This window comes from Ovis aries, chromosome 8 (assembly GCF_016772045.2).
Source record: "Ovis aries strain OAR_USU_Benz2616 breed Rambouillet chromosome 8, ARS-UI_Ramb_v3.0, whole genome shotgun sequence".
NCBI classification, from domain to species: domain Eukaryota; kingdom Metazoa; phylum Chordata; class Mammalia; order Artiodactyla; family Bovidae; genus Ovis; species Ovis aries.
The window spans coordinates 31,083,461-31,111,440 of NC_056061.1; the positions used below are offsets into that span (position 1 = coordinate 31,083,461).

The window sequence follows — 27,980 nt, forward strand, 5'->3', positions numbered from 1 at the left end:
GGTCAGGAGTTGGGCTGTAAGTAACAACATACAGCTGGAGAGGCCTGTGCCAAAAGGGGACCCCTGGAGGGAGCTGGGGCCTCATACCAGGGGCCCAGGCCACGTTGTGACCTCCGAGGGCCCTGGGCACCAGGGCCTTTGTCAGCCCCTCCCATCATAATAATATCAATGTTAAAATACTTAAAATGTAACTTTAAATTATTCAACATGTTTTCCTCTTTTAGAGCAAATTTCATTGATTTCTGTGGGCCCTAAAATTTTCTCTCTTTTTTTGAATGTGAGAAAAAAATTTAAAGTTTCATAGGCCCCCAGAAGTATCTCTGCCCTAGCACTGTGCTCCCTGTGCGTGACCTGAGAGGGCCTGGAGCACGCCTTCTTGTCTTTCTTCCTCTCGGGGTTATTCTTCTGATGTAGGAGGAGACTTTGAGGTCATCTGTGCCACCTCCCGTGCAGGCAGAAGTCCCGCTAAGGCAACCTCCAGGGGGATCATGCATTCTCTGCCTCCAGCCATGGGATCCAAGCAGCCCCTCTAAGTATAAGCAAGTTCTTAATATTGAGCTCTTGAGCAAAAGCCTTCATCCCTGTAATTTTCAGCAGCTGCTTCTAACTGCACTCAACTGGGTCAACACAGAGCAAGTTTTAAGTCCTTTAAAGATCTGACGCAACTCCCATGTGTCATCTCTACCCCTCAACCCAAGTTCTCTGCTCCAGGTTAAGCACTCTGAGACCTTTCGTGGCAGGATCTATAAACCCTCGTCTGCTGAGCACCCTCCTTTGGACAGATACTGATGCACCTCAGATGTGGCCTGATCTGATCACACCTGTCCCTTCTGCCACAGCGTCAGTCTTGTGCTAGTGCCACTTACTAGTAATAGACCACACAGTTGGCGTGCACTAACCTGGGATCCCTTACGCTGCATGGTTCTCTGTTCTGTCCCACACTGAAGTTGGGCTTCACTGGCAGGCTTCACCGGTGACTCAGTGGTAAAGAATTTGCCTACCTGTGCAGGAGATGCAGGTTTGATCCCTGGGTCAGGAAGATCCCCTGGAGAAGGAAATGGCAACCCACTCCAGTATTCTTGCCCGGGAAACCCCATGGACAGATGAGCCTGGAGGGCCACAGTCCATGGGATTGCAAAGAGTCAGACACAACTTAGCGACTCAAGCTGAAATTAACCCAGTCTATCCCAGTCTCTCCTCAAGCCATTCATCTCTTCAGCTTGGAGACATAGTGTGTCGTCTTTGACTTGGTTCATCATGATCTGTCAAGATCTTTATTCTGTCCTCTGGGACAGAGGCAGTCCTTTCCATGTTTGGCTCTCCACAGATTTGACAAGTATGCTTTCTTGGTCTTAAACCCTACATGACAGGAACCAAAACTTCTGTTTTCAAATTTGCCATTGTTTTCCTGTTATTGAAGGCTGAGTCTGGACCCTGAAATGGCTGAAACAAAGACATTTTCATTTTGGTTTTGTGAGTGACTTTTGCCTTCTAGGAAAGAAGGAAAGTAGCTCTTGGAGTCAATTTGTCCTTTGTTCTGGAAGGAACACTTTGATGATTATTTCCTTTTTTAAAAAAGATATCAAGTATAGGGCTAGATGTTATGGGACAACCTTCCAGGAGAGATGATCTATCCTGGTCAGGTGTGGCGGAGCAGTGCTTTAGTGAGAGGAGCCTGGGAAAGGTAGTGATGATGAGGAAGGCCAGTGCTGTGTGGGGCAGCTGATATCCACTTGAACTTTCTTCTTCTGCTCTGTAATTCCTTCGTGTTAGCCCAGAGTTCTCAGTCGATGCTGTTAAGCTGTTATTTTCACTGTGTTCTGGAGAACCTTGAGGGTCCTTAGGGGGAACAGAGGCAGCTAGTGCTGACCAAGAGTGAGAGACAATAAGAAATGACCAGATGAATCTGGGGACCAGGACATACTCCTCGGGAGTCCTCAGAAGGCAATAGGTGGACTGGGAACACAGCTGGGTTTTCTGACAAGTTATTCAGAGGAGGGTGGCCCACAGGGGCAGGAGAATGTGGGATGTCCAGGTTACAGGAGCTCAGCCACAGGAGGACATCTTTCAGACACTGTCAATTTAACATTCAATATTAGCATGTAAGTAACATGTTCTGGGTGCAGACCTTGGGGATTCAACTAGCCCCACACCACTTTAGCTGTCTTGTTCACATCCTACCCACTTGCCTTCATCTTTATATTCTACAGATTTGGGGGTTTCTTTTTGATCACAAAAGTTATCTGTATTCCTCATGAAAATCCAAATGATCCAGAAGCCAACTGGAAAACATTTTATCCAATGTTATATTAAAATCAAGATGCACCAGGCCTACGTTATTTGCCAGCTCTCTTTGGCAAGGAGGCGCTTGTTGGCTTGGCAGGCTATCTGCCTTCTTGTCAGCACTGGCTCCCTGTCCCAACTCTAGAGTGTGGTCCTGAAGTCCATGACCTTAAGCATCCCGAATAAACAGGATGTGAGCAGACACTTGAACTAGTAGGCGAATCCCATTTGCTTTTAAGTTCCTCCAGGTGGTGGTGTCCCTTAGCAATAGTATTGGAGGTCGCAGCCAGGGTTTTATGAGTGGGAATGGATATAGCATCTAGAAGAATATTCTGTTACTATGTATGGGAAAATGTAGACTTTTAAATTTCTACACAGGAGGTAGTAGAGATCTGCTGCTTTTTTGGAGATGGGTGGAGGGTGGCGGGGGTGGGGGGCGCTGCACTGCATGGCTTGTGGGATCTCAGTTCTCCTACCAGGTATTGAACTTGGGCCCTGGGCAGTGAGAGCAGAGTCCTAACCACTGGACTGCCAGGGACTTCCTGAGACCTGTTGCTTTCAACTTCCTTACATCCTTTCCTCTTTTGCAGACAGTGCCCCGGTTCTCTTTTGGGGAACCACTTCTCCCACATCCTTAACCCCAGTGGTATGTGAGAGGCCACCCAATGCCCTGGCTCTTTGAGTGAGCATGTAACCTAGACCTAGACAACAGCAACATGCCCTCCTATCACAGTGATCTCAGAGAGGGTCAGGCGGGTCAGTCCCAGGTTTTTGCCTGTGTTATCAGTAAGGAAGGAACATTATGTGCAGGACTGCTCCACCAGGAGAAGTCAGCCTGAATCCAAGTGGCCACCTTCGCCCCCACAGAGGAGCCCTGGGCCAAGCTGAGATGGAGAAACTTAGGTGCCAGTGACACTGTTTGCTTATAGGAATCCCACCATACCTGAAGCCATCCCTGGAATTCTCCATCCAAACCAACTTGAACGGAGTTTCTGTCACTGACAACTAAGATGCTAGAATAAGGAAGGTTATTCTTTTGACAACTGCACTAAAAAATATCTTCCTTGAGAAAATAACTGGCTTTCTAGTTGTATTTTGTTTATTCTATGCTAAATTTATCAATTATTAGATATAATGAGTAGGAGAGATCAAATGAGGCCATTTTGAATTATTGTACAAGTGATATTTGGGGGTTTTAAGTTCATATAAATTTTATAATACCCAGGCAACAATAGGGCAAGTTAAACATGAGAAAAGGTGATTCCCATGCAGTGTCCAAATTATTGGAAAAACATTCAATTCTTTAGTTTATGACAATTATATTAACTATCCCGGTCATCTCCCAGGCAGCTTAAGTGATAAAGAAACTGTCTGCCAATGCAGGAGCCGCAGGTTCGACCCCTGCGTGGAAAAGATCCCCTGGAGAAGAAAGTGGCAACCCACTCCAGTATTCTTGCCTGGGAAATGCCATGGACAGAGGAACCTGGTGGCTTAGAGTCCATGGGGTCTCAAAGAGCTGGACATGACTGATCGTGCAAGCACTACAATGGAGACAGACACTGATTGAGAAGATCCAGAGGTTTGGGCCTTCGGGAGGCAGTGTCTGGGAGTATCTGAATCACCTGAGAGTATCAACTCCTTAGTTCACACTACCAAAAAGAAAGGAAGTATATCAGACCAACAGCGTGTGCGCGTGCGTGCTAAGTCGCTTCCGCCATGTCTGTGATTCTGTGCATCCCTATGGAGTGTAGCCCACCAGGCTCCTCTGTCCATGGGATTCTCCAGGCAGGAATACTGGAGTGGGTGCCATGGCCTCCTCCAGGGTACCTTACATTAAATGCAGTTAAATGCATTCACATGCAGTTAAATATAGAAAATATTGCCTTTCCTCACAGTGAGCACAGCACCTCCAGTAATCATCTGGTTTAGATATTGTCAGTGCCACACTTCACGTATTATTTTTTCCTAAACCTCTGGGAAAATGCCCTTTTTTGCAGTGTGTGTGTCTAAGTTTGATTTTCTTAAGCCTTTGTTGACAGACAGGCATGATCCAGGCCTCAGACTAGGAGACAGGGAAGCCCAAATTTTATTTCAGGTATGATACAGAGTCCTCGTGTGGCCTTGAAAAAGCCATTTAACCTTGTGGCCTCAGTTTCCCTGTCTGACAACTAAGGCTCATAATCCAAATCTAGATACCTCCCTAGACTGCTGTATGCATTAATTACTGTTTATTGTGCAAGTGGAAGTTGGGCTGTGATAATTATTATTATCATTTCTGGGTCTTCCAGCCAAGTTGAAGCCAAGCCCTTGCCTCGCTTTTAGTTCCTGAGATCTGACAAGGTACAGCCCCAGGCAGTGAGGAGGACCATAAATCAAGGCTAATCGGCAGATTTATGCATATCTCACCGCAAGGGACTGGCCCCAGGAGGCTCTGCCAGCCACAGGCTTCGGTTCTGGGGTTCCTGGGCAGCCCAGAGACCAACAGGCTTTACCAGGACATTGTTCTAACAGGGCAAGTGTTGTGAGGCTGTGCCACACTCCTGTCCCTCACCTCTTTGTGTACCTGCCATTTAATTTACTAAGGAGTCTGGAGATCAATAAGAGATGCTTACCCTGTCATTACACAAGGCCCTAAATTGCAAGTTGCAGGTGGAGAAGCTTCAGAAGTATTGTGATCACTCAGGAAGAAAGATGACTAATCGCTTTCTTCTGGTCACTTATTTGGCTTATGACTTTGGTTTCTACTCTAAGTACAACAGTTATCAGATCTCCATGTCAGTAGGGAGCTGACAGTTGGTACATACAGCTCCCCTGACTACACCTGCGGGTTCTGCTGCTTTATCTAGTCCTGGACGCCTCGTAGTGATTTTCCCCGCCACCATTTAAAGTTCAGGATGCCGGTGAAGGAGAGAAAGCTCACCTCACCCCACCTTCTGCCAACAGTGATCAGCATCAGGATCACTGTTGAGCCTCCAGGAGGCACCCTGCTTTTAACCCTTTGCAGGAAGGCTAATCTCCTCATATCCAGGGCAAGTTGGATAAACAGTTCTAAGTTTGGATCTTGGCCACATGCAGAACCCTAGAACCCACTGGGGCATTGCAATGACCCAGTCCCTGAATGTCCGGAAGAACAGAGGGGCACAGATGCATCCCATATCCGGTGTCATTTCACTCGGCAGAGGCTGGAACAATCTGATTTTAGGGAAATCCTAAGGCCCCAGTAAAGCACCGTGCTTAATCTAACGAGGACTGAATCCTATTGTCCAAATGCAGGTCACATCCCTGCCTGTGTGCTTGACATCCTTGTCAAGGAACGTGCCCACATCTGTCCGCACTGATTCATAACCATCTCCTTCCAAATTTAGTTCTTGATGCTGATACCACCAGCCCCCATTTACGCCACAAGCCCCAGCCCTCACTTTCCCTGCCTCTGCAATACCCCTGCAAACCAGCAGGTCCCACGCGGCTCTTTTGTCTGCTCAGCACAGCAGGCAGACAGCAGGGGTACTGGTGAGTGCTAGTTAACTGATTAATGATTATAAAGCACTTTGAAAGCATAAAGAACTAGATAAATGCCAAGTATTATTGTTATTAATGCTGAGGAGGCTGTTTAGTCATCCTTGGCCTTGAACTCAGCTCACTGCCCCCACTGTGGCCGCAGGCTGATCTGTGAACTAGGATGAGAACCCTCCTCCTCCCTGCAGGCGCTGTTTCACACTGAGTCAGTGACCAAGGTGAAGGGCAGGGGCCAGGAAACCTCTCCTCGTCTCCCACCTGCTCTCGAAGCACTGCCTGCTTTGCGGCTGTCATGCTAACATTTACCGAAAGCCAGGCTCTGAAACTGCCTCTCTTGTTTCCCATTCACCTGTTTGGTAAGTTCATTTGAGTTCTTGATTACGGTGATTAGGGCATCTCTGTGTGCACACAGGATGGATACCAGAGTCAAGCCCTACTTTCCATTAGCGGCTGGACTCACTTGTTCACATGATCTGACCATTCTCTTGGTATAGTTTTGAGGGCTGCACTCTTCTCTAGATGCCCCTAAGTACATGTGCTCATTTGACAGAGCAGCTCTGTGTGCTGGAGAAGACAGGTGGTGGTTTCTCCATTTGATAGACATAAGAGCCAGGGGCCTCTGGATCCTGGTGATGGGATCAAGGTGCACCCAGCTCTCTTGCATCCGACACTCAGCAGTGCCCTCCACCACCAGCAGACCCCAGACATCTGGCAGGATGTTCCAGGAGACGGCGAAGAGCCTCCACAACACAAGACCTTAGGGTTCATCCATGCAATGGCCTCCTTTCAAAGATGACAAAACCAAGGTCCCCAGAAGTCAAATTACTGGTCTAAGATGACAGCGCCAGTGAAGGAGTGAGGCTTGAGGCCAGCCTTTGACCAGGCTTCTTCCTTCTTCAGTAGCCATTTGTAATTCAGAGTGGTGAGGCTTCAGCTGGGTTCATATTCTTTGTACTTTTCGGTGTTTTCCATATTTTCCTTCTGAAACAATAGACACAATCTGAAAGCAAATGATTGCTCTGAGTGGATAACCACGGGTGTGGAGTGCTGCCTTCCTCTCCCCTGAGCACAGAACTCTTCTTGGGTGAGCAGATGATCTTTCAGTGGAGGCTCAGAGGGGCGAGGCATTGCCGGTCTTCTTAGTGCTTTGAACTGCCATAAGAAAACACCACAGTCTAGGTGGCTTATAAAACCAGGAATGTACAGCTCCCAGTTCTGTAGGTTGGAAGTCTGCAATCAGGGTGCCCCCACGGTCAGATGAGGGCGTCCTCCATTCTGCAGACTTGTGGCCTCATGGTAGAAGGGGCTGGGGTGCTGTGGAGGCCCCCCTTTTAAAAAATTTTTTTTGTTTATTTATTTTAATTGGAAGATAATTACTCTATAATCTTGTGGTGGTTTTTTTCCATACATCAGCATGAAATCAGCCACAGGTGCACATGTGGCCCCCCATCCTGAACCTCCCTCCCACCTCCCTCCCCCCCCCCTCCCTCTGGGTTGTCCGAGGGCACCGACTTGAGTGCCCTACTTCATGCATTGAACTTGCACTGGTCATCTTTTTACATATGGTAATATACATGTTTCAATGCTATTCTCTCAAATCATCCCACCCTTACCTTCTCCCACATAGTCCAAAAGTCTGTTCTTAACATCTGTGTCTCTCTGCTGTCTTGCATATAGTATCATCATTATGGTCTTTCTAAATTCCATATATATGCATTGATATACTGTTTTGGTGTTTCTCTTTCTGACTTCCTTCACTCTATATATTAGGCTCCAGTTTCATCCACCTCATTAGAACTGATTCAAATGTGTTCTTTTTTATAGCTGAGTAATATTCCATTGTGTATATGTACCACTACTTCCTTATCCATTTGTCTGCTGATGGACGTCTAGGTTGTTTCCATGTCCTAGCTATGGTAAACAGTGCTGCAGTGAACATTGGGGTACACGTGTCTCTTTTAGTTCTGGTTTTGGAGACCTCTTTTTAAAGAGCACTGATCCCATTCATGAGGGCTCCACCTTCACAACCTATGCACCTCCTAATCCTAACACATCACATTGGGCATTAGGGTTTCAACATACAAATTTGAGGGCACACACACCTTCAAACCATAGCACTGGCTGTCTTCTTCCAGCTTAGTTCGCCGAAGGAGGCGTCCCAACAGACCTAGTACTTGTTTCTAGGTCTACACCCTCAAAGGTGGGGCCATGTGCCCTGGGGGTGGGAGGGACAGTTGATCTGAACCTACAGCCGGGGCACAGCCTCTCCAGACAGGGCCATTGCTGCTGTGATGACAGCCTCAGAAAGCTTTTGAAGGGCCCTTCGATGACTGAGATCCAACTACCACCACACGCTGTGCATGCTTCTAACCAAGATCTGTGGCCTAGCGCTGTGGCCTGAGGTGCTGTGGGATTTCTTTTTTTAAATAAGTTTATTACGTAGCTCCGTTTTTAAAAACTGCAGCTTCAAGATACATCGAAGGTCAAACGTGCACGAATGCAGGCCTGGCCTAGAGTGAAGCTAGAAAGCAGAGAAGCCAGCAAAGCCTCAGGTTCCACCCTCTCTGCCCCATCTCAGTTCATGAGTGGGGCCACAGCCCTGGGCACAGGGGTGGGTGATGTGGACACCGTTGGCAGATTCCATTCTCCTCTTGCACTTCTGAGCAGATGCTTTATCCCAAAGAATTTGGGAGCATCTGGAAGAAGCAGAGGAGAGACAGCATCCAGAGAAGAACTGCCAGAGGTGAGTCTGTCTCAGGAAGAGGCATCAGACCCACTGCTGAGGGTTAAAGTAAGGCAAGCACATCCCAGAAAAATCAACCCGCCCCTTGGAGTTTTCTGGAATGAGCTGTAGCATAATTCACATGGCCAAGTGATACAAAAGAAAACTGAGCTTTTGAAAGCCAGAATCATCACCCAGCACCACCCCTCTCTTCCCTTTTCGGCACACTTATAGTGTGTCGGGCACAATTATGTATAGTCTTCCATTTAACCCTCACATTGAGTGAGGAGCACACTTTTACAGATGTGGAAGCTAAGGCACAGAGGAGTTAAGAGGCCCGCACAAGGATGCCCAGATAACATGTGGTAGAACTGGGATTTGAAGTGTGTCCTCCTGTCTCTAAAGCCCAGACTTTTCATCTCTTTGGTGTTTACAGACCACAATCTCATCAACTCCTCTGTAATTAAGGCAGCCCTCTCAGTCTGAAGTTTCAATGGAAGTAGAAAATATTTGGGGATCTCTTGGCCGAAAAGAATTGCCCAAGAGATGTTAGAAAGGCCAAGGGGCTGGTTGAGTCGCCTGATGGGGGCTTCTTAGCAGGGATGGTGCTCTTGGTGAGAGGAGAAAGTTCACAGAGGAGCTTTACTACTGAAGAACAGAGTGTCTGTGTGGAGCCCCTGTCCCCAGGTCACAGCAAGCCAGGCTGGCTCAGCATGGAAGATGACTAGTGGAGAATGGTGTTAGTTGCCCATGATTTGAACACCATTTCCACTTCCATCAAAATCCTCTCTTTTAATCAGTTGGTTTTGACAAGCACTAAGGCACAGATGCTGGGAAAAGGGGATTTCTGTAATGCCACCACACATTTGAAAGGTTATGTGCAGGCTGCTGTGTCATGCTCAGCTGGACCTGGCTGACACCCCCATGCCACCCCCAGCAATATTTAACATACATGTTCTATCACCAGAAAAGGCATCTCTGCATAACTTCTGTTAGGAATTTGGGCCTCTGCCCTGAACACGGGTCCTATTTCACCTGTACCTCACCAACATGATTCCGCCCCACTGAAGAGTCACATTGGTGGAGCGTGGCTAGCAGGGAATCTCAGAAGCACAAGGCTTACCTATGGAAAAGACTTTCATCCGACCATCTCAAAGCACCAACAGACAGTAATTAATCCCCACAACACCTGCACTTGGAAGGCAGGTATGGCCACCCGGTTTTTATAGACTGGGGCCAGGAGGCACATGGTGACGTTCATTAAAGGCCTTTCTTCAGGCGGCACCTCCCTGGTGAAGCTGGGGCTGGGTTGGGGGCAGTCCTACTTCTGAAGTGGGTGAGAGACAGAGAGAGTGAGTGGAAGCCAGGCCCTTGTCACTTGGCCACCTTTCCCTCCCCAGGACACACGTTCCCCAGCTCACACTTACTGTGGCTGTGAGCGGGGTGGGGGAGGGGGTCTCAAGAAGATTCTCAGAGATTCAAGAAACCAAAGGCGGGCTGAGGAGTAGAAGAGAAAGAGAATGAAAAGCAAAGAATAGTGCAGGAGGAGGTTAGAGGTTCTCTCTGACTTCCTGTAAGTATAATCCGACAGGCCACATGTGAGGGAAACCAAATGTCATGCGAAGCAGTGAAATTGTCACCCTCAGGAGGTGGGCCTTGTTAGGCGAAAGGTCAGAATAATCCCTTCTCTAGCAAAGCAGAAGTCCCAATGCTATTTTTAGAAACTCCTAGAATTTGCCGCCTATTTTTAGAAACTCCTAGAATTTGCCACCACAGTGTAGCATGAGAAGAACCAGAGTTCCAGTTCACCGCTCTGGAGTGCAGAGTCACAGTTCTCTCCACCGTGGCTAATAGGCTTCTGAGAAGTGATCAGAACAGATGTTAGCAAAGTGATCGCACCTCCAGCACACTGGGGCTCCTCGTGGTTACAGAACCTGGTGGGAAGGATCAGGGCAAGCAAGTCATGACCCTCCTGAGCAGTGGTTAGGAATGTGGGCATTTTAGTCCTGCTGAGCTGAGCTCCATTCCCATCCCCACCTCCCTCTAGAGCTGGGTCACCTAGGTAAGTGGTCTGATCTCTTTAGCCTCAGTTTTCTCATCTGTTAATTGGGACTAGTCATGCCCTCCCTCCTGGGATGGTTTGAAGAGTTATCCACAACAATACTAGTTCCTAATACACATTCGATGAACAGCAGCTGTTATGTTCTTAGATTATACATATTGGTTTTTCTTTACTAAGAGGACACCTCCTGTACATGACAGGAACAAACGAGAGCACTGTTTCTATAGGGTTACTGAAACATACCATTCTTAGCTGGTTCGGAGTGCTTCCACATTCCAAGTCTACGAACCATGACTGATTTTGCTTGGCCTAGAACCCCCTGGGTTTTCTTTCCCTTAGGACTAATGTGGACCAGAATGACAGCCAGGACTGTCCAGACCTGATCCACGCAGTCATCTGAAAACACTCCCATGATTTTTCAAGAGGATCAGCATTACTTCTCTTATAGGCTTCCCTCGGATGGTAAAGAATCTGCCTGTAATGCAGAAGACCTGGGTTCGATCCCTGGGTTGGGAAGATCCCCTAGAGGAGGGCATGGCAACCCACTCTCATATTCTTGCCTGGAGAATCCCCATGGACAAAGGAGCCTGGACTACAGTCCATAGGGTCACAAAGTATCGGACATGACTGTTGGGATCCTGGCAGCCTCTGGTCACAACATTTTTCATCAACTGATCAATACACAACTTTGGGTTATGTGTGGTTCTTTTTAAAGACACCTAACTTAATAGAAATTGATTCATTGAAACTGAACTCACAGCCAACAGCACTATAACTCATGCCTGAATGAAACTTCTCTAACACACGTATTTCCTCTGTAAGGAACATCACATCCCTCTTGCACTTAGAAACACGAGGCAGCTCTTCAGCACTGTGTATGGGGCCATTTTAAACAGGGAAATTACTAACAAAAAGCACAAAGAGGCGCATAATGTGGAATGAGATAGACTGCAAAAAGTCACTTGTTTACAGCCTCAGAGCCAAAATGAGAGGATACCATTGCCTTGTTCAACTTCAGCTGACATTCGAATATCAGGTGACTCAAAATTTTTGTTGCTCTGCACATGTGTGTGTCCGAAAATGTCTACAAAAGCACCAGCAGCATTGATCCTGGGATTACAAATAAACATTAAGTAGATGAATTTGTAATTACAGAATCTGCAAATAATAAGGGTTGACTTGTATCGTTTCCAAGCGTTTAAAACTCAAGGAAGCCAATTCTGTGGTAACTGAGGCAGAGTGAAGCATCTTTTGCAACTTGTAGGAATGTGTCTAGGACAGGAACAAGTAAAATGTCTTTCTGTATAAGTTTGGGCACCCTTTACTAGACATTTCCATCATTTTCTTCCTTAATCTTTAATACCTCTGGACTTTGCTCAAGGTCAACAATTAAAAAACCTAGACTTTAAAACAACGAGCATTTTATTATAGAAAGTAAAACTATTTGGTGCTTTCTTACGTTTATTATTATTGGCTTTAGCAGAAAACATTTATCTTTCTCAAACATGTCTGATTGCCTGCATGCTCAGTCACTTCAGTCGTGTCCAATTCTTTGCAACCCTATGGACTGTAGCCTGCCAGGCTCCTCAGTCCATGGGATTTCCCAGCCAAGAACTCCAGGGGGTCTTCCTGACCCAGAGATTGAACCCATGTCTCTTATGTCTCCTGCATTGGCAGGCAGGTTCTTTACCACTAGTGCAACCTGGGAAGCCCTTGTCTGCTTATAACTATGTAAAAAATATGCATATGTAGAAAGATAGGGAGGAGAGAAAAATAAAAACAATTGTTAGAGTGGTAGAATGTGAAAACAGTTTTCCTCCATAATGTGCTCTTCAGTGTTGATGTTATGTGATCTCAGACATAAATAAACTGAAGAAAAAAACTTCAATTAAAACAAGATGTCTGGGAGTAGAAAAATGACTAATGAAAATATATTTAAACACAGGGGACTTAATAATCTTTCATCATTTGTTCTTTGGAAGTTTGCTCACATTGGAAAAAAAAAGATTGCACATTCCATGTTACCCATCGTTTCTGTTCTGCAGCATTCCCTAAGGGCCATGCTAGTCTTTGCAGGATGGATTTTAATATTCTAAGCCCTTTAGATGGTTTCATTCCTATAGACACATGATGTTAAGACAGAAAGAAGAAAACCAGAATATTGAAAATATACATGGCACAAGTAACCAGCACATTATCAGGTGTCTCTGGGAAACAGGAAACTCAGCAACAAGTGATTTTGTGAAAACTACCAAGGAGAAAGTCCAGCGACAAATCACCAGCAGATGTGCAAAGTGGCCTGTTTAAGGCAGGCTGGACACAGGCGCGACCTACAGCTTTTGAGCATAGAATCTGATGCAATTCATGGGCAAATATGCCTTAGTAAAATTCCCCTGAAGGCCATAGCAATCAGCTAATCCAGGATTTATTGGGCAAGTTAATATGCCTGGCTGGACTACATGTGGAGGGCACCAAGAAAAATCAGACCCAGTCCTTGGCCTCAAGTCACAGTCTGCTTGGGAAGACAGGATTCACTCATCAAAGGAGCCCTGGGCCCCATGATCATCCAATGCTGAGCTCCCGCTGCTGCCAGGCCAGGTCTAGACTTTTGGGACACACAGTGAAGAAGAGAAAGTTCCTGCCTTCAGATGTTCAGATTCTTGTGGGGGAGACAAACAATAAACATGAAAAGAAATCAACCGAACTGCTTCAGACACAGAAGTGCTCAGAAGGAAACCAATGGCAATGTTATAAAGAGTGCTTGTCCTCTTTAGGGAGATAGATGTGATCTCAGGTGATGGGAAGTCAGCCAGCTGCATCAAGATCTGGGGGAAGATTTCCATTGGCCGAGGGTCTATGGTATGTATGGCAGATCAGGAGACCAGTCCAGAGGGAGGAAAGACTCCTGTAAGCTGGGAACCCTCCAAGGGTTAGAGGAAATGAAGTAATGTAGGACTTTATTCTGTAGGTTGGGGCTGCCTGCTACTCCCTACCTCTGCTCTCAGAGCAGACATTGCTAGTCTAACCCAGCACTCTCCCACCAAGCCCGGGGCAACCTTGTAAACAGACACTACCAATCAATTCGAACTGAGGTGTGAGTTAAAGACTGTTTGCCACTCACACTATAAACAGTGGGAAGCCTTTTAAAGGTTATGAGCAAGTAACTTTCAAAATAAAAGGAGGGTTTTTAAGAAAGATTAATCTAACCACTGTATGCATTCTAACTTGGAGTGTGCTCTTGAGGCCACTTAAAAGAGAATATTAATAGTGGATATTTATTAAGCACCTAGCATTTTAACAACTTTATTCATTTTGATAACCTAAAAAGGCAGATAGAATTATTCCCTTTCAGCAGATAAACTGAGACTCAGAAAAGGGACGTCACTTGCTCAAGTGAAAAAACCAAGAGCTACGTCATTCGGTTCCAAAGCCTTCTCTTGTTTCACTGTGGAACAGTGATATTCTGAACATAAGGCAGTAGGAATTTAGATGGGGAGATTGGACAGATGTAAGAAACATAAAGGAAAAATTAGTGGGAGTTGATGACTAATGGCTGTTAGAAGGCAGGCAAGGGTAGGGTCAAAGATAATAACCACAACAAAAGAAAACATGTCTTGGTTGCAGAGAACAAAGTCTTGAAATATGCACACCAATTGGAAGGAGGGGATGGAGAGTTGAGGGTGGGGGCATATTTTTAGTTGTTTTATAAGCTTCTGCATTTTTTTTTTGCAATAAGTGTAGAATTTTAAAAATTAGATTATTTAAAAATCTAAGGTCCCCCCCCCCCGGGTAACTGGGAGATGCCACTGACAGAATTCAGCAGGTGCTAAGTTTTGGCTTGGGCGGGGTAAGATAATACATCTGATTTAGACCTGTTGAGTCACTGGTGGGGCAGCCAGGTGACAGTGGCATTTTAGTTCCAATTCGGGATTCAGGGGCATCTGTGGTTCCAAGATCTGACTCTTTGTTTGGGATGCAGCCAGTCAAAAGCTCCGGAGACCCACAGGAGATCTCCAGCACCAGCGTGGCCCAGTGGATGGGACCAGAGCTGGACCCAGAACTGGGAAGTGCTGACACCACCCTGGGCATATTCTTCATTTATTTACAGGTCCCAAGAGTGCTGCTGGCAGGGAGGTTGAGGAGGGGAGGAGAAGGATCCCTCTGGCATCCCTGGCCCCTGGCGAAATGCTGGCACTCTAGGAGGGAGGCCCTCACCAGGAGATGACTTCCTGGGGGTGCTTGACCTCTCCATGCCCTGTGTGGACATCACTCTACATCTGTTTACCTCAAAGCAATAGGGTTGTGAGCAATGGCTAATAAAAAGAGCCCTTTGACAACTAGCAGTTTTCATAATCACAACCATAACAAGAACAATCATAATAATATGTCCAGGAAAAACAACAGTTCACTGAAAATTTGAGAGTAGATTCCTGAGGCGGGAAGAAGATGCCCCCATAATCATCTTCCTCAAGATGCTTTTTAATAGAAGGTAATAACCAGAAATGAAACCATCAACATAATATCTGCCATGTCATAAAAAATAATTGCCAGGTCGGCCAGGCTCCCTGGAGCAAGCCTTCCTCTGCCTGGCTCCTTCGTTGTCAGTTCAGACTTTCTTCTTCACCATCGCTGAGCAGCTACCTGTCCCCTGGCATCCAGACTTTCAGAATGGGGCAGAAGGAACCCAGGAAGTCAGTACACATTGTCCCAGTTTCCAAGCAGGCAGATGCTTTGAACTCCGGGAGCAGGCTACCTCCTCTGTGGGAGAGAAGAGAGCAAGGCTGACCCAGGAGAAACATGCTTCCCTCCTGTTTGTTTGCCAGATGTGTGGTTTTCAAGCAAGCCGGCCTGGAATGGGTGCAGCGCTCGCACGGCCAGGGTGGGCCTCTGGATAGGACCCCCCATGCTGCAAGACTGCAGTCTCCCTTGGGGTTGCAGGAAGTCAGTCTTGTGGTCATTTTCCAATCCCAAACCTTAAAAATGTATTATTTCTTTAGAAATCACCTGGAAACCCAATGGCCGCCTAAACATTCCAGCTGTCCAAATGTGCTAATGGACCCCTGGCTCTGGAAGAACCCAGTGGGTCATGCCCTGCCAGGCCCACACAGTGTGCCGACTTCACAGCTTATAAGCTGACATTTGGCCTGAAGTCTCTCTGTCCCCATGGTCCATTGTGACCCCAGAACTCTTCTTTGAAAAGGCCTCTCTAAAGCATCACTTCACACATGTAGCCTTTGACCAGAAAATTCATCCCAAGCCTCAGAAGGCAAATCCTATGGCTGCTGGGCATGAAGTAGCCCTTCTACCTGTGACAAGATCCCTGGGCTGAACCTTTGGAATTTGGGAAAGATCCCAGTTCTCTTTAGGAAGCAGCAGCCCAAATGGGGCAGCCCTGCCCTGCATTACTCAGCCTGGAGGTTGATTCATTTCAGTGATACAGGCAGTGGGGGAGCCTGGCAGCCACTGCCTGTTACGCACCTCTCTGTCACATCGCATTTAATGACTTAGAATCATCTGATAATAATTCGGGTGATCATTTTACAGCATGTTTCTTCAAATTCTATTTAGGGAGAAAGCTGGAGGGGAGAGTGCACATGCCTTCCTCCTCACCCCCCGCTGTCCCTCAAGGCCTCGTGGCTAGAAACAGGGCGCCGTCCATTCGGCCAAGCTGTGTCTTTGTGCTGAAGGAGGCCCAAGAGTCCACTCTTCCTCTTGGTTGTTGGGTGACATTCCTTTCATCTCTCAGGATAAGTCTCTCTGGTGCAGTTGGTGGCTCCTTCCTCCCTTGGCAAGCTCTCCAGTCCAAGGTAGACGGGATCATCGGTAAGGAAGCCCCAAAGTCGGTAATCCCTCCCGGCCAGATTCTGGTGGAGCAAATCCCCTCCCGCCGCCCTCATTTCCTCTTCTCTTGGTTCTGCCTGGGCCTGTCTCTGAACGCCCAGCCTCCTAAAAGCGCAACTTGGATTCACAAAAGTTCAGAATCTCAGAGAGGCTTTCACCTCTCTATGCCCCAACACTTCTTTCATCGCTGACCCTTCTCTACTAAAAGAGTGTTTTTCCTGCTCAGCTGGCGCTGGACAGGTTGCTCATTGGATGCTTTCCCTGGCTTGGGTGCCCAGAACTGAATTCTTGTGGTTAATGCCCTAGAGGGGCCTCCTCATGTAGCTACCCTGGCAGTGTGGCTGGTTTGAAGAGAAATATGCTGTACGGGTGAAACAGACACCAGACTTGTAAGACTTAGAGCAACAACAACAACAGAGAAACTCAAGTATCATTAATGGATGGATTATATGTTGAAATGATATTTTGGATACTTTAGGTTAAAGAAAATACTAAACTTCCTTAACCTGTTTCTTTTTTACCTTTTCTGAGATGACTGTTAGAAAATTTAAAATTACACTTGTGGCTCACATTGCATTTCTATTGGGCAGCACTGATCTGGGGTGAGGCACCAGCCATTAACTTCACAGGGCTCCTGGGCCCACAATGCCACCCCTTAACCTTTTTTTCCCTTTTTCTTTCCTCAGGCTTTTTGAAATAACTCCAGAATGTGGCCTTAAGGCTGATCCCTTAAGGGATGATTTCCACCCACACAGTGAAGATGGGATTAAGGGGGAAAGTTAAAAAAAAAATAAAAGAAATCCTCCTTAACTGCCTGATTAGCTTGTATTGTGGGTCCCTGGGGACTATGTTCTTTTAGACTTTAATTGCTATCCATGCAGTGGCCCCTGAGAAACATGTTTATTACTGTGATTGTTATTAGGCTCAATATTAATAATAACCATAATAATCATCTGTTCAGCCAGAGTGAGTAAAATATTCCACGAGAGTGAGAAGTGCACCCATTAACTCGGCACCAGAGTGTGTGTTTGGAAAATGAGCTCTTTTAGGAACTAAAGCGTACTTGAAGTCTTGAAGTTCTGACGGCGTTCATGGTGAAGGAAGGAAGCATCAAGCCATGGTTTGTTAACTCCGGGGTGGACAGGCATGAACACACTGGTACGGATATCAAAATCACCACAGATGTGGCCATGCAACCCCATTTCTTTGGTGTATCAGAAACAGCTCCGGTGGTGTTATCCCTTCTAATGCAGAAGTGGTTGGAAACCCGCTTATGGGACTCATGACTCTGTGACAGTTCCTAAGGAAGGGGAGGCAGGAGGTCCGGGGCAAGGCTTTCCTCCTGGGGTGGCCTCCTGCACTGCACACCCTACCTTCTCCTGTCCATCAAGCCTCACCCCATGTTCATCTCCCAAAAAGTGGAAGGCTCCATGTGACCCCTTGCTCAGAAACTTTCCATGAGCTTCTGCTGTCTAAGTCCCCACCTCTGGCCCCTGGTTGTGCCTCTCACTTCCCTGCCCAGCACTCTGCACAGGGTTCAGCCAGCTGCTGGGTCATTTCATTCATTCCTCAGCCCAGGATTGAAGGCAAGGATGTACCTTGCATTCTACTGGGCTTTGAAGTTACAGACTCCATTTGTACCCCCTGGAGTCTACTGTCTAGCGAGGAAATAATTACACAAATCATGATTTTCCCAGAAACTATGAAGGTCAAGTACAAAGGCTAGAGAAGCATATATCTCAGCTCTCCTTAAGCCTGTGTTCACCACCTCCAGTGGACTGCTCTTGGAGGACAGTCAGCTGGTTACCTCCCCAGAAGGACACCTCCCCTTCACCCCAACTGCGTGGCTGAGCAGGAGTGAGTGCCCAGGGAATTCCAGGCAGAGCTTATCTTTCCAGTCAGGGACCTGGTGGTTCTCTGCATCTGTCCTCAGTGGTTCAGGATTCAGAAATGCCTGGCAGAGCAGCAGGAGAGAGTCAGGGGACGCCTGCCAGGCTCTGGGCAAAGCATAAATGGCAGGACCCCTCCTGTGAGTTCACCCAATCCTGCAGAGGTGATTGTATTCACTAGAGCACATTGGGATGCTACACTTAAAGAATACATACTTTAGATCTTCCAGCAATACCTTCCCCACCTGCCAAGGGAAGGGTGATGATCCCTGAAGGGAACGTGGTGGCTCCTCCCCTTTGCGTGTCTCAAGCCCCACCCAGAAGGCGTCGGGAAAGTGAGGTCTCACCAGGGGAGTTTGGTGGGTGAGGCCGGTCAAAGTCACCACGTCAGGCCCTCAGGTTGTGAGCCAGGAGCGTGTAGAGCAGGAACCAGTGCGACACCATCGTCATCACCGCATTACGTCATCCAAGTCCACGGGCAGTTTCTGTGGAACCAGAACGAGGAGTGCTTTTTCTTGCTTGCTGCTGGAGACGGTTCCTGAGTTACAGTGAACATCGTGTTACGAAATCCCAACTTGCGTTTTCCTCTTCATGCACTGATTCAGCCTTGTCGCACTTTTTAAAGAGAGAATCATCTGGGGACTCCTGGGCCTCGCCACAAGTTTTACAAACCAGGTCAGGGATGAGACCCAGAAATCTGCACTCGGCCTGAGCGGCCGGGGACATCCACGAACCCTCCAGTCGACCCCCGCCTCTGGGTGCCAGGCTGTCCGTCCTGCCCTCGGTCTGCCCCGAGATGGTGCTCTGCTTCCCTATTCCTCGGCGCTTATTGTCTGCCGCCAAAACGGCCCATCCTGCTGTCCTCTGGAACTTTCTAGAGTTTTTTGCTGTAGTGAGTGCCCACCTCTGGTGAGCTGGGGGGAGAGAGGGGCTTGCTTCTAGTGTGGCAGACCCCAGAGAGAGGAGGGAGCCAACAGGTGCCTTGATAGGAGAGGCAGATTACACTCTAGCAGGATAATTGGGTTAAAAAACTAAAACTCTTATTGTCCTTATATTTTCTAAATAGAAAACAATGCCTTTTTGTTACAGAAAAAAAAAAAAGTGGATTTTAAAAGAACCAAAAAAGAATAAGGAAAACAAAAATGTACCACAAACTCACCCTATAGATACAATAATTAACCCATGAATAAACTTCCCTAGAATCTTTTTCCTAGAAACCTATGCTATGCTTTATCAGTTTAAGTACAAAATAATCACAGCTCTTTTAAAATTAATAGATTTGAGCCCCTGTCCTGCCTATGAATCTGTTTCCTTCTTGCCTGTGAGTCTGTCTCTTCCTGTGATAATTTCTAGAACCAAGAGGCTTACTGGTGTTGCTGCTGGATACAGAGTTGTTGGGACATATGTCTGCTGCCAGACCCACTTTCTCCTGAACAGGACAGACCCATGCCTGGGTCACCAGTTCAGACCCCTCACACCTGCTGAGTTTTCATGGCCCGGGGTAGTGTGGGCAAGGGCAGATGCTCCATCCCTTTCTCCAACTGACCTCAGTCAGGGCTACATCAGTCCATCTGAAATGTTCTTATAATACTGAACCCCAAAGATCAACAGCAAAGAACTTAGTCTCTCTCCTCTGGCAATTCTGACAGTGTGTCCACTCCCTGCTGCAGAGATATCCTAAAATATATATAAAGAGGGACCACTTTTTTTTTCCTTTGGCCAGCCCACATGGTTTGTGGGATCTTAGTTCCCTAATCAGTGATTGAACCAGGCCCTCAGCAGTGAAAGTGATGAGTCCTAACCACTGGGCTGCCAGGCAGCTTCCAAAGAGGGACCACTTTTATACAGACACACGCATGCACACGTGTACACACACACAAACAGTCCTACTAACCGTTTCTCACTGTACATCAGCAAAAAGGACCACCGAAGTGATTCTTACTAAGGGAACAGGCCAGTTATCCCTGCTGCTCACAATAGAGGTGATTGGAAATTTTTGAATATCATTTTCTATTAACTAAAAAGTGTTTTTAAATAGTGTGGATTCAAGGTATTTTTAAAGTGATAAAATGACTGTCCTTTCTACCACTCCCAAACCCTGATTATTGGTCATACTAATGTTTAGGTTATGAATTTTTCCACGGCATTCTGTTAAAGGAAATACTACCAGAACTAATCTCGTACCGCACTGTGAATCTGGCTTTCTTACCTTGCATCATTCTATTTCCTTTCTCTGTTTCAGGGCCCTGTCTGTCTCCAGACTACAGGGATAATAGATTCTCTCTTCCAAGTCTTCTCTTCTTAAAAAAAAAAAATCATTTGATAAAACCCAACTTACTTTGATAAAAACCAATTATTAAGATTTTTAGGAATTTCCTAGCAGGAGAGCATTTTAAAACAGAACTTGAGAGAGAGGGTGCACAGTGGCTAGCACCAGGAATGGTTAGTGCCAGTGATAGCAGCCGTCATGGGCGGGGTGGGGGATAAAGAGCCTTTGACACGCTTCCAGTCACACCTTGTCCTCGGATGCCTGGCTGCTGTGCTTCACTGGAGGCCAACCCCAAATCTTTCCAGCCTGCTAGAAAATTAAAATAGAGGGAGTTTCACATCAGCCCACTAAGGTGTACTATTTAAGACGCACAAAAGTTAAAACTAGATGATGGATACATGGACGTTCGTTATACTTTTGTCTCTATTCCTACAGATGCTTGAAAATTTTCATAATAGAAAGGCTCAGAATGCTCTTTAACCAGAAACTGGGGTAGCAATGATATTGAGCTTTTGACCCTATGTAAGGTGGAAGAGTGAATAAAAAATTCTGTTGATTTTGAAATGCATGATTTCATTTAGTCGCTTCGTAACTGACAGGTGTTTTGAACATAGGGAATTAAGTTAAATCATTGCACAAAAATATGCCACAAGTTCAGTTCCGTTCTCTTTAGTAAAATAATATTTTTGTAATCCAGGAAGTAAAGCCCCATTATGCAAAAAGGAAGGGATCTTTGGACACAGTCCAGGCCCTTCAAAGCAATGACCTGACTTTTCACGTATGCAAAATAACCACAGTGCCGGGCTAACTCCAGAATCATTCATGAAACCTGTACTAGCAGAAATGCAGGGTCTCTTGAAATAGTCAGACTTGCTTTAGAGACACAGTGTTCAGGCTAATGGTTGTTTCATAATCTGAGAACTCGTCACTGGATGATATAAAATTATGGTCATCAGAAACTAGTTTAAGAGTGACAGTGTGGCTTATCTCTGGGATAACGTGCATGTAAACACACCAAGTAAAACTTGGGCAACCAGAAATCTTGGAGAGTGAGTCATTTTTTCTCTCTTGGTGTTACTGATATCCTTCAGGCAGTAAAACTCTAGTCATTATGTATAGGAATTCCTTGAAAAAGTTGTGAACTTCATCATGCTCCAGTCAGTCATGGTCTGCCTTGTCTTGGTGATTTAGGGATGTGATGATGAATACAGTTACTCTGTTTCTCAGTGTCAGAGTGGCTGTGGACGGGGCTGTCATCTCCTACACTAAATGATCTTTTGTAAAGCTCCTCTTCCTCTTCACAGTATCAGCCTCCTACCTCTTCTACCCACTCTAGGAGGCAGGTTCCCAGCATCTTCCTCTGTGGCTTTGTCTTCTGATTTGTGGTCTCTAGTCTTTTACTAGGGACTGGAAAGAAGATCCCTGGCCCCTTTAGAGTTGCGTAGAAAGTCAGAGCAAGAAGAATCTAAGAGACTTAAATGGGGGCTCAACTAATACGCCAAGGGCTGGATTTTAGCAATGAACTTTTTTGAAACCCTTTTTGGGGGATCTGAGGCCAGTAATTTGAAGGTATGAGGTCTTATTATCAAAATAACTTATATGGTTTTGGTAAATATAATATTTCTGTCATATTTTGAGCATTATGTTGCTTTCTTTCTCCCCTTTATCAACATTTTTAATGTGTTTTCCACTCCAGGCTTCATCTCTGTAGGCAACGCCCAAACTCAAAGATGTCAACGTACTGAAATTTGGGTCCATGTTACATCAGATTTTACACCCTTTCTAAATGTAAGGGTATGTATGTATGTGTGTGGACTATAATTGGTCAAGAGGTGACGGGGCAGCGCAGTGTGAAGAGCCAGACTACCTCTGTGGTAAAATGGAGACAAGCCTACAGTCGCTCGATGTTACATGAGTAGGTGTTTGTAAAGCATTTAGTAAACGTGAGCTTTTATTTTTAGGCAGGGAGAAAAATGAGCCAAGGCTGAAGACTGGTTCTAGATCAGAACAAGAGTAAATTCTGCCCCCAACACTAACATTCTTCTTGTTTCAGGCAAAGGAAAAAAAAAAAAGAGAGAAAAGGGGATGGTAGAAAAGGAAGCAATGGAGAGAAGCCATGGAGGTCCTCTGTGACTGTGTCTTTGCAAAATGACCAGTAGCTAAAACAGAACTGTATGTAAACACTGAAGGCAGCCCAACCATCCGCCAGTATCTGGCAAATAAAGATGCAGAGACGACAAAGGAACAGTGAGAGTGAAGAGTCACGGGAACAGAAGTGACAAGGACAGTGCTCCGAAGGTCGCTCTGAAGTGGCCCACTGCCCCTTCTGGGAGACTTTCCTCTTTAGACAGGGGAGTGCCAAGGCGGACTCGGGAATGAAAGCAGCTGGGGTCAGACCAGGGCCAAGGGCTGGTGAGCAATGAGCATGGCAGACTTTGTCTTTAATTTTATGATCTCATGAAGCTCAAACTCATCTTCGAGGAAGTGCAGTCTTGAGTTGTTAAACACCGATTCAGTAAATGAAAGGACAGAGCCTGAAGCTGCAACATAATTAATCAGTGGTGCAGTCCATCCCCACCCCCCCAATCTGTTAGTTGAGTCATATCCAAAGACAGACACCAAAACCCCTGAGCTGTGGCTGGAAAGGAAGACCGAAGATTAGCTTAGTGCTGACACGTTTTTATTCATCAAGACCTGGGACACTGGATGTTGGGTAGAACTTTCCAAGCTTCAGTGAAAGCCAAACAAGCCAAGAAATCAGAAGACCCGTCTTCTGAGCAGGAAAGGAGAGGCCCTTTCCCTGGGGCTCAGCTTCCAGGCTGTCACAACGTGAAAAAAAACAAGATGGTTGGTGGTTTTTGTTGTAAACATTCAGCTCCAAACAAATAGCTCCATTCGTTAAGCAGTCGGATGAGCCGTTTTGACTCATGCTGCCGAGGTGGCGGAAATCCCTCTGAGAACAGCAGGCGGAATTAGATGAGACTAAATTAACTCAGGTGTCTGTGGAAATGGGTGGGAAGAGGGAGTGATTCATGGCCAGGATGGAGATAAGCTGGTTCTTGTCCTTATAAACTCAAGTACGGAGTCCATTTTCTGAAGTCATCATAAAGGAGGAAATTTATTTTAGTAAATAGAAAGTAAAAGGCATCAGAAGAGCACAGGTGAGACTGAGTGGGGTTAGAGGTCAGTGTCCAGGGCTGATGAGGCATTTGCCAGCCTAACCCTGTGGGCTCTGATGCCCAGAGACTCAGCTCCATCCCGTAGACAGAGGGGACTCACACAAATAGCAAAAATAGAATTGGTATCAAACAGCCCATATTAGATTTTTTTTTAAGTTATCCAAGGACTGAGACTTTATTTTTGTTTTCCTATAGAAAAAAAAAAAAGGACAAACGTCTATTTTTCTTACTGTTTCGCTCCTGTAGTATGCATTTTAGATCTGAGACTACAGGAGGTGTTATATACCCAATCACTGATGCAAATTGATATGTTACACTTTGGAGTGAAGATTTTTGATGCTGCAGTTTCTAGGTTGGACTTGATCTTGGGGGGTGAGGGGTGGTATATATTCTGAAGAGTACCTGTGGCTATTGGTTGGGAGTCTGTGTGATCACCCACCTTCTCTTCAGCAGGAAGAGGGAATCCCCTGGTCCCTTTACTCCCACCCGGAAACTTGCCTGAGCAGCCTGGCCTAAGAGAAGCGCTGACTCTGACTTGTTGAATTTGCCCTGATAGTGTTCAGTGCACTTGGAGGAACATCTGTCAATGGCTTAGCGTTGCCTTAACTGAAAATCCAAGGGGAGTGAGACTCTATGTAGTGTCATAAAAAGAGCACTGGACTCAGAAGAGCTAGAGCAGAGTCCAGCTCTGCCCCTGAGGCCTGAGGTGTCCATGGGCGGGTCAGTCTTCCCCATGGATGGAAAGTCAAGGGAGATGGGGAGAGTTTCTAGAGTCTCTCCTGACTCCGAGATTCTGCTGGTCTAGGAGATGTTATTGCCGATGGGAACAAAGGTCTGATAAACTGCCATACCCTCCAGGATGTGCCAGGGAGAACTTAGAAGCAAGAAGACGTGACCCCCGTTATGACAGAAGTCAGGCTGCCAGTTCCCTCCTTGACAAGAGGTGTCACCCGTAAGTGTGACAAAGAACACCCAAGAGTGTGGCAGGGTCAGCAGAGGTTCTCAGAGAAGAACCTTCCACTCAGGGCACACCCGGCTGGCTCTCCTGCATCCTCCAAATCTCTGCCCTCAGCGTTGTCCCACATCCTTTTGCATCACGCGTTGAATCAGTTCCCTTTATCTCCACGTTTAATGGAGTATTCGCTCAGTCGTGTCCGACTCTTTGCGACCCCGTGGCCCTATGTAGCCCGCCAGGCTTCTCTGTCCATGGGATTCTCTAGGCAAGAATACTGGAGTGGGTTGCCGTTTCCTTCTCCAGGGAATCTTCGCAACCCAGGGATCGAACCGGGGTCTCCCACATCAGAGGCGGACGCTTTAACCTCTGAGGCACCAGGGAAGCCCTAGGTTATAGAAATCCCTTCAAGCCCACTCTACATGTTAGAAGCATCAGATGGGAACTGACTTGAGGAGGACAGAGAAATAGATCTTCCAGGGAGGGATTAGGGCAAATTTTATCTAATTTTAAGATTTTCTGTGCTGTGCTCAGTCATGTTTGACTCTTTGCAATCCTTTGGAGTGTACCGCACCAAGCTCCTCTGTCCATGGGATTTTTTCAGGAAAGAATACTGGAGTGGGTTACCATTTCCTCCTCTAGGGGATCTTATTGACCCAGGGATCGAACCCGAATCTCCTGTGTCTCCTGCATTGCAGGCAGTTTTTTTTTTTTTTTTTACCACTCAGACATCAGGGAAGCCAAAGATGTGATATGGACCATTTTTAAAGTCTTTATTGAATTTATTACGATATTGTTTCTGTTTTATGTTTTTGTTTTTTGGCCACGAGTCATGTGGGATCTTAACTCCTGACCAGGGATGGAGCCTGCAGCTCCTGCATTGTAAGGGAAAGTCCCAACCAGTGGACCACCAGGAAAGTCCCAGGGCACATTCTAATTATTATTTTTTAATTTGATAATGTCATGTATGGATGTGAGAGTTGGACTATAAAGAAAGCTGAGCGCTGAAGAGTTGATGCTTTTGAACTGTGGTGTTGGAGAAGACTCTTGAGAGTCCCTTGGACTGCAAGGAGATCCAACCAGTCCATCCTAAAGGAGATCAATCCTGGGTGTTCATTGGAAGGACTGATGTTGAAACTGAAACTCCAATACTTTGGCCACCTCATGTGAAGAGCTAACTCATTTGAAAAGACCCTGATACTGGGAAAGATTTAGGGCAGGAGGAGAAGGGGACAACAGAGGATGAGATAGTTGGATGGCATCACTGACTTGATGGACATGTGTTTGGGTGAACTCCAGGAGTTGGTGATGGACAGGGAGGCCTGGCATGCTGTGGTTCAATGGGTCACAAAGAGTCAGACACGACTGAGCGACTGAACTGAACTGAATTTGATAATATTGTACAAATTGATAATATTGTACACATTTTAATTATTTTTAATTTGATAATATTATACAAATTGTATAAAATTTGATATTATATGTACCTGGTTGGAAAACTCACAAGTGATAATACGATTGTAAAAGTGAGGTAGATTGTCCTCCTTCCCCATTCCTTAACCTCCCATCTCTTCCCAAAAGCTGTTTGCTTTTTTCAGATTCCTGTATATCTATTCAAAGATATCCAGTGAATACATAATGCTTTGCATTAAATGCCTATTTTTTCTTTTCACAAATCATAGCACAAGACACACTATTACTCTTCCTTTTTTCTCTTAAAGCTGTGTTTTATAGTACTTCCATTTTAGTACATGGAGAGCCAGCCCGTTCTTTTTTACTAGCGGCATGGTATTCTGTTGTATAGATGATCATACTTCATTTAACCAGTCTTCTATATTAATGGACATTTAGACAACCCCCAAGATGTTCTTATAATAAACAGTGCTGCAGTGAATATCCTTGTACATACATTTGTCTTACTGGACATAATCACATATGGTTAGTGCTATTTTTACATGGAAATGCCCATCTTTTCAATTAGGTCGTAAATCCTAGGGATTTACAACAGAGATTGCGCTGTCCTGTGCCTCTGAAAACTCAAAATGCAGCACCATGCACACAGTTGGGTTTCATAAATTTTGGAAGAATGAATTAAAGTTCCTTGTTTGTATCAGCGATACTTCAGAGATAAGTAAATGGTAAATCAAAGGTTCAGTGACTTGCCTAACATCACAGAGAACCAGTCAGGCATAGGACACATGAATAAATTAAGATAGATGCAAATATTTGCAGCTATTTAAAATGTGTTCCAAAAGCAGACTATTTTTCCAGATTTACATGCTCACATGGAAGAGTTCGCTCCATTGGCCAGCTCTACAAGGGGAGTAAACAACTCCTCTGGTCATCCTGGGAGGCAGGCAGGTGTCTCCAGCTGCTAGAATTTCACTCCATAAATGTTGGCTCCAGTCCACCCAACGGTGTCCCAGTGACCTGGAAAAGTTAAGCATTCCCCAGAGTGCCTGACTGGTCAGGAGGGAGATGTTGCCTCACATGAGGAGCTCTAGTTCAGTCCAGAGGAAGTTTGAAAAAAAAAAAAAAAAAAGAAGGAAGGGGAGAGGAAGGAGAAAAATCAAGAGGAACAAGAAATGCTCTCTGACCACCTGACAGCTCTGGAAGAAATCAGGAAAAAAGGGAATGAGTAGATGACTTTAATTGCGCCACATCACCTGTCATTAGTGACACATGAAGAGAATGCCCCTTTGTTAGCAAACAAGGAGGGTGTTGTTATCATGATATTTAATGAACACTCATTATAACCTTGTAGCACAAAATGTGTGGTCCGATTGGTTGATCTCAAAACAATCATGTCGACATCTCATAGCTTAAAGATTATATATACAGCCTTGTAGTTTCACAACCTATTACCCCCTTAAAAAAATTTTCCATACAAATAAGTGCTGTATTCATTTTTACAAAGCATTTCTAGGATTTCCAAGACCCCTGCCTGCCGAGGGTGACTCTAGTATCGACACCTATGTTTTTGAGGAAGTAAGTTTCCTTTGCCCTCAGATTGGGAAGTGCTGGGTTGCTTGTTTTCTTTGTTCTTCTTCTCTTTTCTCTTTAGTGACCTGAAAGAGCAGAGTCACTGGGTCTAGGAAGAACATCGCAATTCACCCTTATTCCCACCCTCGAGCAATATAAAAGCCTTGTCATCACGTTTATGGATTTGATGACAAGAAAACTGCACAACAGGGAACAGTAAGTATGGATGCCACATGGCACTGAAATGCAAGAATCATTTGAGGAGCATAATTATCCGAGGTGGCA

The 27,980-nt window shown here is 45.9% G+C and overlaps 1 long non-coding RNA gene across 1 annotated transcript in view; it reads left to right on the forward strand.

The window, feature by feature from the left end:
• The first annotated feature begins 7,333 nt into the window (after positions 1-7,333).
• The window catches only part of LOC121820168 (uncharacterized), a 32,085-nt gene continuing 11,438 nt past the window's right edge, over positions 7,334-27,980 (forward strand). The window contains exon 1 of the long non-coding RNA XR_006060607.2: positions 7,334-27,911. This is a non-coding gene — a long non-coding RNA (uncharacterized LOC121820168). The remainder of the gene's footprint in view (positions 27,912-27,980) is intronic.